The following is a 14,320-nucleotide window of genomic DNA, read 5'->3' on the forward strand; positions in this document are numbered from 1 at the left end:
TTTGAGACGGAGTCTTGCTCTGTGCCCCAGGCTGGAGTGCAGTGGCGCGATCTCGGCTCACTGCAAGCTCCGCCCCCCCGGGTTCACGCCATTCTCCTGCCTCAGCCAGGATGGTCTCGATCTCCTGACCTCGTGATCCGCCCGTCTCGGCCTCCCAAAGTGCTGGGATTACAGGCTTGAGCCACCGCGCCCGGCCAAAGTCCTTTCTTATACGTTTACATTCTGGAGACAAAGTTTGTGAACTGCACAGATGATCTAGCAAGTGTTTCAAAATAAATTGCTCTGTTAGCATTTCCTATACAGATTCATTATCCTTTGTTTCCGTGCTTCGTTTTGACCTTCAGGCTTGGAATTCCTTACCTATAGTCCTTTGAGCCCATTGATTCCTCCTTATCCTTTAAGAATTATTCTAACCATTCTTTTCTTCTGGAACCTATTTCTGCCCTTCATTCACTCCAGAGTGATTAGATATCCTTTCTTAGTGTTCCCATAAAATCATGCACATATTTATTTCGCTTACCATATTTTTCATAATTATGTTTCTTCATTTGCATTTCCTATTAGAATGTGACCTTTTTGATACCCAGGATTTTATGTGTTACTCTTTGTAACTCTGAAGTATAACACAGTACCTGTCTTATAGACAGTGCACAGTAAATTTACATTGGATTAGTGGATGAATAAAAGTTAAGAATGAAGATGGATCTGATTCTTCATGCAGAGGATAGAGCCTCAAGGAAGGTATAGTCCAGAAGGGAGAGCACGATTCAATGATGATGGCTTTTCCCACCGTGATAGTAGTCAGAGTTATAGAATGAATGGGCAATAATGAAATAAAAATTGCTTGAGGAAGAACATGCAATGTAGACTAGAGAATTGAGTAACCATCAATTAAGATTGTCTTTATGGAGTTCAGTAGAGATAGATTCCATAATTGTTGTGAAGAATTTGGAAATTGTGCACAGATTAAAGAATTCTGAAACTTAGTTGAAAGTAACTTGTTGAAAAACCTTATAGTAATTGGGAATACAGGCACAAAGGATGTTGGAAAGTTTATTTTACAGCCATAAATTATTGATGAATTATCACTGCCAGCATATCCTCAGAAGACATTTATGTTGTCAATTTTTAAAAGCACTTGGATAATTAATTTAGATTAATATAATTCACTTAGATTCTGTATAAAATATTAGTAAATGATATTACTTCCTTGATTTAGACTTTACTTTCTGCCACGGACTATGTTGCATACATACTTTAATTTGCATTAACTTTAATACTTACTCCAATGTAATTATTCACATTCTACAGTTGAGGAAACAGAGGGTAAGAAAGCTCAATCCAATTGTCTTTGATCATAGAACTATTAAATAACAGTTCTGACATTAAATCCATTCCATTTGAATTGAAAAACTGTACTTACACTACTCTGCAATATGACCCCAAGAGTCTCTAATATACATAAAAGTTTTCTGCACAAGTTGAAAGTGGTAAGTATACATGTCTATAAATCTAGTTGTCTGTTACATGGTTATTCATTTGTTTATTCAGTCATCAAACATTTATTGGCCCTCTAGGCACTGCTAGGTACTACATATGCAACACATCCATATATCCTCATGGAAGTTACAGTGGAAGAGACGGGCATTAGAAATATAAACAACTGTATAATGACAATTTTTGACAAATGCTGTGAAGAAAACTGGAGTGCCTTTTATTAAGTAGATTACAGAGCAGGCTTCTTATGTACTTACTTCCCTGTGGGCAAATGTAATTAGATTTACAATATAGCTTACTGTAATTCAAGAAGATGCTTAAAATAGCTTTAGATAAATGGTACCACCCCAGTGTAATCAAGCTGAACAGTTTGAAAACATTGGTCTTCTAGCAGCCTTTTCACAGCACAGAGAGAATTTTGGCAAACTGTGTGGTATTCTTGAAGAAAATCATGGTATTACACTTCAATAGGTTCTGAAAATTTACCAAATGTCACATCTGTATTTCAGTTTTGGAGGGTGACTTTGAAACTATTTCAACAATGACCTACATCAGTTCACAAAAGAGCATAATTATCCATGGAGATAACTCTTAGGTTGCCCTTTAAATAGCAGTATCTGTCCTGCTGCAACTCTGAGCATATGGCAGATTTTCAATTGGAAATATGGATACGGCATTTGATAAGTTTGAATATTAGGCTTAAGATATTGATAACATTTGGCATAAAATCAAAATAGTAATATAACAGGAGAATTTATTTCATTCAGAACTTAATAAAGCTGGGTGGTCAAAGTAAATAAAAAACAAAAAAAAACACAAACAAAGTAAAGCAAAACTGTGTGAAACTTTGCCGATGTTAACAACAACCTAGACCCTGACTTTAGTGCACATCAAAAGTTATAAAGTCTTGGCCAGGCACAGTAGCTCATGACTGTAGTCCCAGCACTTTGAGAGACTGAGGCGGGTAGATTACTTGATGTCTGGAGTTCGAGACAAGCCTGGTCAACATAGTGAAATCCCATTTCTACTAAAAATACAAAAATTAGCCAAACATGTTGGTGCATGCCTGTAATCTCAGCTACATGGGAGGCTGAGGCACGAGACTCGCTTGAGCCTGGGAGGTGGAAACTACAGTAAGCCGAGAAAATGCACTCCAGACTGGGCAACAGAGTGAGACTCTTTCTCAGAAACAAAAAACAAAACTGAAAACAGTTATAAAGTCTTACGTTTTAGTTTTAGAAGTTACCTTGGACCTGTAATATAATAACATAAATAACTGGTACTTAACTAATTTCTGATTGCAAAAAAATTTCTGAGTCAATGTTCTGTTTATTTGATTTTTATTTTCTCACCAACAAATGTGTGTTGTAACTTTACTTCTCGTTCCTCCCTCCCCTTTCAAAATGTCTTTATAACAGATAGAAAACAGAATTTCCTGACAGTTGGAGGCATTTTTGTAATTATCTGCAAACCTGAGAGGCTTAAGATTCTATTTGTTAATGCTATTAGAAAGTGGTTGAAATGATTTTCATAAAGTAAGGAAAAATGTATGTGAAAGATAGAAGTTAAGCATGAAATCCAATATCGTAATTGAAACCTGTTATCATTTATCAACTCTAGACATTGTCTTCCCTATTATTGTTTTTCCTGGAATTTCCTTATCCTGTTAGTACTCTTCATTATCTCTTATGTCTTTCTTGTGTACCGCTCTCACAGGGGAGAAACCCTTAAATTAGGTCTTGAAGAATAAGCAGGAGCTTGCTCAACAGAAAGATGAGTTAGAGGATTTCTTAATAGGCACTGACATCTATTCAGGCTAGAAAGTTAAATTAGTTCAATGTTATTATTAGATGTAGTGCAAGGGAAGGCATGATGTTAAAAGAGAATAAAGCAGTGGCATAGGGTCAGATCAGATAGCAAAACCATTTGATATGGTTTGGCTATGTCCCCACCCAAATCTCATCTTGAATTGTAGTTCTCATAATTACCACATGTTGTGGGGAGACCCAGTGGGAGGGTAATTTAATCATGGAGGCTTTTACCTCCATGCTGTTCTTATGATAGCAAATGAGTTGTCACAACATTTGATGGTTTTATAAGGGACTTCCCCCTTTGCTTGGCTCACATTCTTCTTCTTCCTGCTGCCAAGTGAAGAAGGACATGTTTGCTTCCCCTTCTGTCATGATTGTAAGCTTCCTGAGGCCCTCCCAGCCCTGTGCAATGGTAAGTCAATTAAGTCTCTTTCCTTTATATATTACCGTGTCTTGGGTATGTCCTTATACCAGCATGAGAACAGATTAATATAGTAAATTAGAACCACATAGAGTGGGGTGCTGCTATAAAGATACCCAAAAATGTGGAAGCAACTTTGGAACTGGGTAACAGGCAGGGGTTGGAACAGTTTGGAGGGCTCAGAAGAAGACAGGAAAATGTGGGAAAGTTTGGAACTTTATAGAGACTTGTTGAATGGCTTTGACCAAAATGCTGATAGTAATATGGACAATGAAGTCCGGGCTTAGGTGGTCTCAGATGGAAATGAGGAACTTGTTGGGAACTGGAGTAAAAGTCACTCTTGCTATACAAAGAGACCGGCAGCATTTTGCCCCTGCTGTAGAGATTTGTGGAATTTAACCTTGAGGGAGAGGATTTAGGGTGTCTGGTGGTAGTAATTTCTAAGTGGCAAAATGTTCAAAAGGAAGTAGAGCATAAAAGTTTGGAAATTTGCATCCTAACAATGTGATAGAAAAGAAAAATGCATTTTCTGAGAAGAAACTCAAGCTTGCTACAGAAACTTGCATAGGTAATGAGGAACCAAATGTTAATCACCAAGACTGTGGGGAAAATGCCTCCAGGGCATGTCAGAGACCTTCACAGCAGTCCTTTCCATCACAGGTCTGGAGGCCTAGGAGGGAAAAATCATTTCTTGGGCTGGGCCCAGGACCCGCCCTGCTGTGTGCAGCCTCAAGACGTGATGCTCTGTGTCTCAGCCACTCCAGCCATGGCTAAAAGGGGCCAAGGTACAGCTCAAGCCATTGCTTCAGAGGGTGCAAGCCCCAAGGCTTGAAAGTGTCCACATGGTGTTGGTTCTGCAGGTGCATAGAAGATAAGATTTCAGGTTTGGAGACCTCCACCTAGATTTCAGAGGATGTATGGAAATGCCTTGGTGTCCAGGCACAAGTCTACTGCAGGGGTGGAGCTCTCACGGAGAATCTCTGTTAGGGCTGGGGAGTGCAGAAGATGAATGTGGGGTTGGAGGCCCCACACAGAGACCCCATTGGGGCATTGCCTACTGAAGCTGTAAGAAGAGGACCACCATCCCCCAGGCCCCAGAATGGTAGATCCACCAACAGCTTGCATCGTACACCTGGAAAAGCCACGGGCACTCGACTCCAACCCATGAAAGCAGCCAGGAGGAGGGCTGTACCATGCAAAGCCACAGGGACAGAGCTGCTTAAGGCCATGGGAGCTCACCTTTTGCATCATTGTGACCTAGATGTGAGACATGGAGTAAGTCAAAGGAGATCATTTTGGAACTTTAAAGTTTATTGACTGTCCTAGTGGATTTCAGACTTGCATGGGCCTGTAGCCCCTTTGTTTTGGCCAATTTCTTCCATTTCGAATGGGTGTATTTACCCAATGCCTGTATTCCCATTGTATCTAGAAAGTAACAAATGTGCTTTTGATTTTATAGGCTCATAGGCAGAAGAGATTTGACTTGTCTCAGATAAGACTATGGACTTGGACTTTTGGGTTAGTGCTGAAATGAGTTAAGACTTTGGAGAACTATTGGGAAGGGCATGATTGTGCTTTGAAATGTGAGGACATAAGATTTGGGAGGGGCCGGGGGTGGAATGATATGGTTGGCTGTGTCCCACCCAAATCTCACCTTGAACTGTAGTTCCCATAATCCCTATGTATCATGGGAGGGGACCTGATGGGAGGTAATGTAATCATGGGGGCTCTTACCCCTGTGCTGTTCCTGTGATAGTGAGTGAGTTCTTATGAGATCTGATGATTTTATAAAGGACTTCCCTGTTCGTTCAGCTCTCATTCTTCTCCTTTCTGCTGCCACATGAAGGATGTGTTTGCTTCCCCTTCCACCATGATTGTAAGTTTCCTGAGGCCATCCCAGCCCTGTGGAACTGTGAGTCAATTAAACCTCTTTCCTTTATAAATTATCTGTCTCGGGTATGTCCCTCTAGCAACTTGAGAATGGACTAATAATACAGTGTAAAGTTCATGAAGAAATGATCACATCGGGTAAAATGTTTGGTGACCAGAAAGCAGTTCACTTACACTCCAGAAGCAGAAGAGAATGAATGAAGGACTAATAGAGATACAGAAGTGTGCACAGGTAACGAAGATGTTGTGGGAGTTCATGCCTGATCTGATGGCATTAATTTTTTATTTAAACAAGAAGCCAGGTCACTTGGGTGTGTGGCTTATTCCTGTAAGTCTAGCACTTTGGGAGGTCTAGTCGGGAGGATTGCTTGACGCCGGGAGTTTGAGATCAGCTTGGGCAACATGGTGACTGCAAAACATGGTCACTACAAAAAAAAAAAAAATATATATGAAAATTAGCCAGATGTGGTGGAATGTGCTTGTAGTCCCTGCTATTTTGGAGTTTGAGGTGGGAGGATCACCTGAACTTGGTGAGGTAAAAGCTGCAGTGAGCCATTATTGTGCCACTGCACTCCAACCTGGGTGATAGAGTGAGACCTTGTCTCAACAACAATGCAAACAACAACAATAAGAAGCCAGGTCAACTGCAGGAGGTGATTGAGGATATTTAGGGAACTTAAGGATAACGGATAATGTTAGAACTTTAATGGAGGAGAGGAAGATACAAAGATATGTGTGAAGAGCTTACAGAACAGGCCTTGGGGTCCTGCTGAAATTGAAATATATGAATATGTAGTGGTATCAATCTATACAATTAATCCATTTTCCTTTGCTCTATTTAGTACAATCATTGCATAGTCCATTCCAAGTTTGGAATTTTGAGAATTCTTGTTGAAAGAAGACATAGGCATGGGGGACTTGAGATTGTTAGTGATTGATTATAGATGATATTAATATTTATTGAGTACATATGATGTGTTAGTAATTGTGCTTAGTACATTACGTATGTTGCCACATTTAAACCTTTTTTTTCTATGAGGAAAAAATATTGTTCCCACTTTCTAAAAACCAGCTGAGGATCCAGGTATGTAATTTTCTCAAGATAGATTTACCATGATGTAATGTAACTGGGATTTGAGTGAAGATTAACATTGCAGCTGAATAGAGAAAAAAAAGTGAGGCTAAAAAAGTGTTCATAGTTTGGGAGAAAATATGTCAAGAGACTAACCAGTCTCAAGAGGATTCCAGAACAGGATTGATAGAAATAAAATATTTTAGATTGCATGAAATATAGGGAACTAATTGGTAAGTAGAACATCAATGTTTAAGCCTCTAGTGATAGAGGCATTCAGAGTGGCCATGAGATCCAAGTGGGAAATGGTTTTCTGAAATGAGAGTTGAAGTAGAGATCATGAATTCTATGGATAGATTATTTATTGTAGTGCATAGGTATTGATTATCAATATTGATTTGGTGAGATTTTGGAATCAGGAGAAATGGATTTTGAAGGACTGATCTAAAAGCTGATGAGTTCTAGTATTCAGAGTGATACAGATTGGTGAATGTAAGTGAAAAATAATTTTTTGCATGAAGGTGGAAAAGTAATGATACAAAAGCCACAAAATGGAAGTAAGATTATTCTGAGCCTCTATCTTGGTCTGAGTGTATGAAGACAATGACTTATATAAATCAGGCTTTCAAGGAGAAAACAATTTGGAGACAACATAATGTCTCGGTTAGGAATAAGGAAGTTTGTTTATTAAAAAATGGTAGTCATAGAGTGTACAATGGACAAGGTTGAGAAGGACATCAAAAGGAGTGTGGTAGGGTGGAGAGCATGAACCAAATGGGAAAAAGTGCATAGCTGTGTGAGTGAGAGATTGCGAAAGAAGATTAGTGATTAGAGGAAGCAGTTTATTGGGGGCTTGACAGTGAGAGACAAGAGGCATCAGTGGAATTTAGTGGCTTTAAATTTGTAAACAGAGCTTTGGTTTAAAGGTGTTTTGCTATTTCATTTCCAAATACTACCATGACCTGACTTTCAACCACATTATTATTTGAGCTAAGTGAGGATGACAGTGTTCAAAGTTCAGTGGTGGTTGGGGCTGATACAGGAGTCTTGTTGGTCAGATCAATGGAAAATTTGGATGATATTAACTGGATCTATACCTCTGGTTTTGTGGCCTTGGTTAATAGTATTTTACTTTAAAAATCCTAAGCCAGGCACGGTGGCTCACACCTGTAATACCGGCACTTGGGGATGCTGAGGCAGGCGGATCACCTGAGGTCAGGAGGTCAAGACCAGGCTGTCCAACATGGTGAAACCCCATCTCTACTAAAAATACAAAAATTAGTCAGGTGTGGTGGCAGGTGCCTGTAATCCCAGCAACTCGGGAAGCTGGGACTGGAGAATCACTTGAACCTGGGAGGCGGAGGTTGCAGTGAGCCAAGATTGTGCCATTGCACTCTAGCCTGGGCTACAAGAGTGGAACTCCATCCCCCATCCCCACCAGAAAAAAAGTTCTAAAAATATTAGTACAAATTTTATAGATATTTGTCTAATATTTCACTTTTTCAAGGCATTATATTATATTAATTTAATATTTATTGTTTAGGATTTGCATATCATCATTTATGCTTTGCTTATTAGGACAGATACCCACTTGATGATATTAATTTCCATTGTTAAATTTTAAAAGGGCATAGTCTTACCTGAGCACTTGAATAACTGTAACAAAAATTTAAATTGGGTCTGTAGATTTACTTGTTTCACAAGACATGAAAAAGAATGTGTGTTTTATACAAAATAAAGGAGATACTGTATTATGAAGTGAATTCTAAGCATACAATTCATCAAAGTTTAGCACTAGAAGTGTTTTTATACACCACATAGTCCAACCACCTGTTTATGGCTGATGCATGTGCATTTGGTATCTTTTCATGAAAGATACTTCTTCTAACTGATATCGTGGAAACGGTGAGCAAGATCAAAGTTGGAATATTGTCTCTATCCTTAAATCTGTATACCCCTGAGAACTTGGCTTCTCCAAGCCGAGTATTTCCTCTTCTGTAAAATGGGGATGTTACCATTATCAAAGAGTGATTAAGAGGATTAGAGTGCCCATTTTACCTTTAGATATCTTTGACTATGAGGTCATACTTACATTGAACAAAAATCTATCTCTCTGTAATTCTAATCAATTCACTATAGTTCAGCATCCTGGGACCACATTAGGAAGTTGAAAATTATCTTAAAACTGAGTTTCCCACTGTATAATTTTTGGTGTTTATGCAGCAACCTGGCCTTTAACAACTCAATATTAACCATGTCTTATTTTCCCCAAAGATAATGATTGAATAACTACATTTGCCAGGCAAGGGCATCTGGGAGTCTCCTGGACAAATTTGATCATCAGAGGAGTCCCATATGTCCCGGGAATGGGTCTGCTTTGGTATCCCTGCTGTGCTCAGGCGTGGGTTGGGAGGTGCCTGTGGGAAATGTGGACTTCACGCAAATTCAACAATGGATTTCAGAGGTCAGCAGCTTGAGCCCTTGGCCAGTTATACTTCCTCTAGTTGTAGGCCTTTGAGGCACATGCTTAAGAACACCACATCATATTTGTCCACCTTAATTGTATATAAAAATAAAATTGCTAAAAGCTCTAGTGTAGTATTTGCTTTATAGAGTGAAAGATAAATGTAAATTTTGCTATGGGGAGATGGTAGCTAAAAGAAGCTACTATTTATGCTTCTCTCTTACTCCCGTGCAGAGCCCCCCTCACAACCACCCATGCTTCCCTCAAAGTAAGATGAAAAACTGAGCATGGCAACATTCCAAGACAAGCTTGGTATGATTTGCCTTTGCAGTGTATCTTGGCTTTGCCCCTCCTCATGGTTAATTTTCAGTACACCACTAAACAAATTATATTTTTTCAATGTTTATTGATTTTTCTTTCATCTTTGACTTCCTCGATTAGGAAAAGGGTAGGCTGTTAATGTCTCTATAACAAAGAAGTGAGAGCAAGGTTAGTGAACTGAATAATTTTGTTAAAGTTCTGAGATCAAAGCTTATTGTCCTAGTGTTTCTGTTACTCATTTTCAGTATATGATGATGTAGGCCATTTCCTTAGATTCGATTCATGGAACTGTATTACCCTTGCTTAGAGATTTTAAGTTACACTACTTATTAAGGAGTACCATAGAATTTCTTATGTCAACCATGAAAACAGCTATATACCGTAGCTGTAAATAGTGTTTACAGTTATATACATGTACTTGTTTGCAACATGGCTTTTTAGAATCTGTCTTCAGTGACTTTCAAAGATCACCTTTGCTGGTTATGTAAACTTAAAACAATGGATTTGCTTTTGGACATTTAAGAGTATGATGCGGTGTCTCATGCCTGTCATTTGCCAGCAAAAGAAATGTTACTCTTCAGCTTTGCCACAATGCCCTCACATTCTTCAACCTTGAGTTAGTCAGCCACTTATCAGCTGATGTGATTTTACATTTTTGCCTTGATCATTAATCATTCACTTTAAGTTCTCCTTTTGTAGTGTTTGCCAGTTGCTTCCAAAACAAACATGCTTTCTGGGCTTAAGGAAGGGAAAAGCAAAAAGATTTAAAAGAAGACAGTAGATGGTTTCACAGTTATTTTGGCTTTATTACTAATGCCAACTCCTATCATAAGGCAAGAACTAAGCTTGAGGTATTAATAAATATTTTATTCAAGGAACTTTTTTTCAGCCCTTATGAGAATTTATAAACATGATTGGATGGGATGGTGCTGTTAAGTTAAAGGGAGAGACTCTCTCTCCTAAGATAATAGATTGTTTGGTGATTTTCTGAAAATTTGAGTGTGGGTTTACATAGTTTTAAATGTTCCTTTTAGATTTACTGTGGTTTCTAAAACAGTCTCTTGTTTTAGGAGGACATTTATTTATTTTGTGAAATAAATTAATAAAATTACATATGTCAGCTGACATAATTTTTCACTTTTATTATTCTGTAGATAATAATCAACCAGGTGTAAACATGAGTAATATATTTCCTCTATTACATCATACTTTCCTAGCCCTTTGAATAAGCACCTTTGCAAAAATATATTTCATTTCTGTCTTGATTAAAATTTGTTTCATGAGTTGGAAGAGATCATGAACCCTGGGTAATGCATTTTGGTTGTAACTAAAATTCTTAAGTCAATTAATTATGAGTTACGCCAGACATGGAACTTTATGACACCCAGGGTATTCTATTAAAATAGCAGTATTGAAATAGCTGCTGGCCCTTTCTAAAAAGTATGGCCATTTAAATCACCTAAATAATGATCTTTGAAATTACAGAATTAAAAATACCACGTTATTTCCTTCCTGATAATTGGATGAGAAATTAGACATTAACCTAGCCTTCCAAAGGCCTAGAGATTCCATTTTTTTTTTTCTTTCCTGTTCCTTCTTATTTGTGTTAATTTTATTTTCAGTAAAACAGATCAAGGAATTTCTCTTAGTTTATGAACCTTTCTAGAAAAGTAAATATAGCTTATACTTTTGCTATTGGTTTTATATTAAAGAAATTATGCAAAAGTTGCCTTTTAATAGAAGTAAAAGTCTTTGTAGAACTTATCTGTGATTTACACATGCATGCTTCAGAAGGTCAGGTATTCTAACTTTTGTACAAGGTAAAAGTTACTTGGAATATGGAAAGGCATGCTAAAACAAATAGAAAACATTTTATTTCATTTCAACTACCTTTCTTTTTAAAAAATCTTTATTTAGTAGACATGATTTACATATCAGCCCTCAAACATAACTTTTAAAGTTTGCTCCTGTTTTAAAAGAATAAAGTCACTCTTTAAGACAAATGAAACTTTTACTGCCCTGTATTTGCAGAACAAAATACTGTAAACTAAAATTAACTGTAATATTCTAATGTTGTAGAGAAGAACCAGGGAATTTCTAAAGTGACGTTGTTAAAACAAATTTTTAGTTGAGAAATAAAAAAGAGAAAGAAAACTTCCTTAACTAATGATTCTCAAATATTAGTAATATTATTTTATTTCACATGAGAATCAAAATGTGGGAGATCTCACTTGCTAGGTACGAGGTAAGAAATATAATTACACAGACAAAAATGGATTATAGCAAATAATACCAGTTTGTCACCATATCTATACATGAAATAAATTCAAAATTATATAATTTTAGTGGTAATTACTGAATCAGAAAGAGTAAGATGTTATGTTTTAAAAATATTTACTATATAAAGTTTAATTATTGTGGCATAATAATACTGGGAGTTTTGTGAAGTATATCTTAATATTGATTCTAAATTCAAATGAATTTATTGTTATAAGGAGATATTGTGCATGTAAAATTCACAAGTTTTTGTGTAATTTTTATTAAATTACAATGTATATATATGGTCTACTTATTATAGTTTTGGAATTTACAAAGTAAACAATTGATTATCAACCTAAAATTCCTTCCATTTTAAACTACAATGTCAAGGTTCTCTGGTTAAATCACGTAACATTACAAGTGCTATCAGAATGACCTCAGACTATTTCTGTTCTGTTTTCTTTGGCCTTACTCATGTGATTTTTTTTATACTTTAAAAACCTTTGCACTGCACTATGCTACTGTAGAACAATCTGATTTTTCTTGATTACATCTCAAAGTTGATTATACTGATTTAATAAGATAAATATAAGAATTTGTAAACTTAAATATTTTATTTTTAAAATAAAGAATCAGCAGGGATCTAATGTTTATTCATCTATATATTCTAATTTTTACTGTATTAAGTAGCAATATTAATATTATTAGTGTCATTATTAATAATTATATTTTAATCAACTATTATGGGGTAACATAATTATAACATAGGGTTAGTGCTGATGCAAATGAATTTAACTAAATAATCTGTATGTAAAGGAGTCTTTAAATAGAACTTTGTAGCTTTAAGAGAAGAGTTAATAGTTAATTGTTAATAGTTAATATTAATTAATATTAATTAACTATTAACAATTATTACAATCAATAACAATTATTCATTCAACAATTGTTATTAATAACAATAATAGCAATTATTATTCATGTTATCATTTCATTGCCAAACACTGTATGTATTGGTATTTTACAAATGTTAACTAGCTTAATTCAATAGTCAAATTTTTGGGGTAAATACTAGTATATCCTTTGTTTTCAAGTAAAGAAGTTGGACAGAGAAGTGAAAAACTTGTTTCAAGGTTCATATCAAAGAACATACAAGAACTGATTATTAAACATTGGTTATATTTTTATAATATTTCTGATGTATTGTTAAACCTTAGATGCTTCACTGAAATTTTGCTCAATTTTTAATTAAGACATTTAATATAAACATAATTTTAGTGTATTTATGTAAAAAATTTCAAGATATTACTTTGTAAACACACACACATATGCATGCACACACACACGCACACACTCACACTCACATATATTCTTGTACCAAAAATGGAGGGAAGCATCACTCAAAAGTTAAAAACAAGCTATTGGTTTGAAATCCCAAAGATGCTGGACTGAAATGAGTCTCTCTGATGTTTTGGCAGGAAATCCTCTACACCTTGAGAAATTTTACTTGGGACAGAAAATATAAGGGCAGGCACAAATAAAGGCAGGTGCCATAATTATAACATAGGGCTAGTAGTGATGTGAAAAAATTTAACTAAATAATCTGTTTATATCTAAAGGGGCCTTTAAATAAAACCTTGGAGCTTTAAAAGAAGGTAAATAGCATTTTCAGCCAGTGCAATAGAAAGCTATATGTTATTAAGTCTTTCAGATATGAAGTTGGATATATTTTCCATTTTTCTAAACATGCATAAAAATATTTAGATGGTTACCATATTCTTTGATTCTTCTAGGAGTCAATCTTAAGATGTGATGCTTTCATGTGAAACCTGAAACAAGGTGATCTGGGGAACCAAAGACTCTAGGACTCTTGGTGCCAACAGAGCTACTCTGTGAGTATCCTTGGTGTGTAATGATGCTTTCTTCCATCTAGCTGTTGTAAGTCATGCTGTTTATGCAATTAGTAAATCTTACTGTGAATGGTAATATTGGCATGACTACTGTTTTAGTTCATTTTCTAAAATAGGACATACCTTAAACTTGGTACTCTTAGCTTCTAGTGTTTTCATGATCCAATATACTGTGTGATCTTGGTCAAGAGACTCAGTCTCAGTTTCTCTGTATATAAAAAGAAGCTAAATATAAACTTCCTTCATTAAAATGATTAAAAAGTAGTAAATGATAAAGTTTCAATAATATTAATAGAATTATATTCTATTTTTATTACTAACATGAATTCTGATTTTAAAATTAACGAGAAAGCTAGAGATATATACTTTTAGTTATTTACCTTTATCATTGACACTTTTTAAAAATCTACATTTTGAACAAAAATGACCATATTGGGGTTTTTTACATTCATATTTTGTTTGCAAACGGCTTATCACTCACGAAGTTTTCACACTCATGATTCAATCTGATTTAATCCTTCATACAATCTTGGTTTAAAGCAGGTCAGGGATTTTAATCCTCACTGTGCAGATGAGAAAACTGATAACTGATGCTCAGCATTGTGTCTTGCTGAAGGCTGCATAACTTATAAGGGACTTAAAATTCAATGTTCTTATAACCAGTCTATACTATCTTCT

At 35.9% G+C, this 14,320-nt stretch overlaps 1 protein-coding gene across 2 annotated transcripts in view; it reads left to right on the top strand.

Moving 5' to 3' along the window:
• The window catches only part of SLC16A7 (solute carrier family 16 member 7), a 168,286-nt gene that overhangs the window by 47,818 nt on the left and 106,148 nt on the right, over positions 1-14,320 (top strand). For both annotated transcript variants that reach the window (XM_025402355.1, XM_025402357.1), the window contains exon 2: positions 13,526-13,624. The gene's annotated coding sequence lies outside the window, so the exon portion shown is untranslated. The remainder of the gene's footprint in view (positions 1-13,525; positions 13,625-14,320) is intronic.

Source organism: Theropithecus gelada, chromosome 11 (genome assembly GCF_003255815.1).
Source record: "Theropithecus gelada isolate Dixy chromosome 11, Tgel_1.0, whole genome shotgun sequence".
NCBI classification, from domain to species: domain Eukaryota; kingdom Metazoa; phylum Chordata; class Mammalia; order Primates; family Cercopithecidae; genus Theropithecus; species Theropithecus gelada.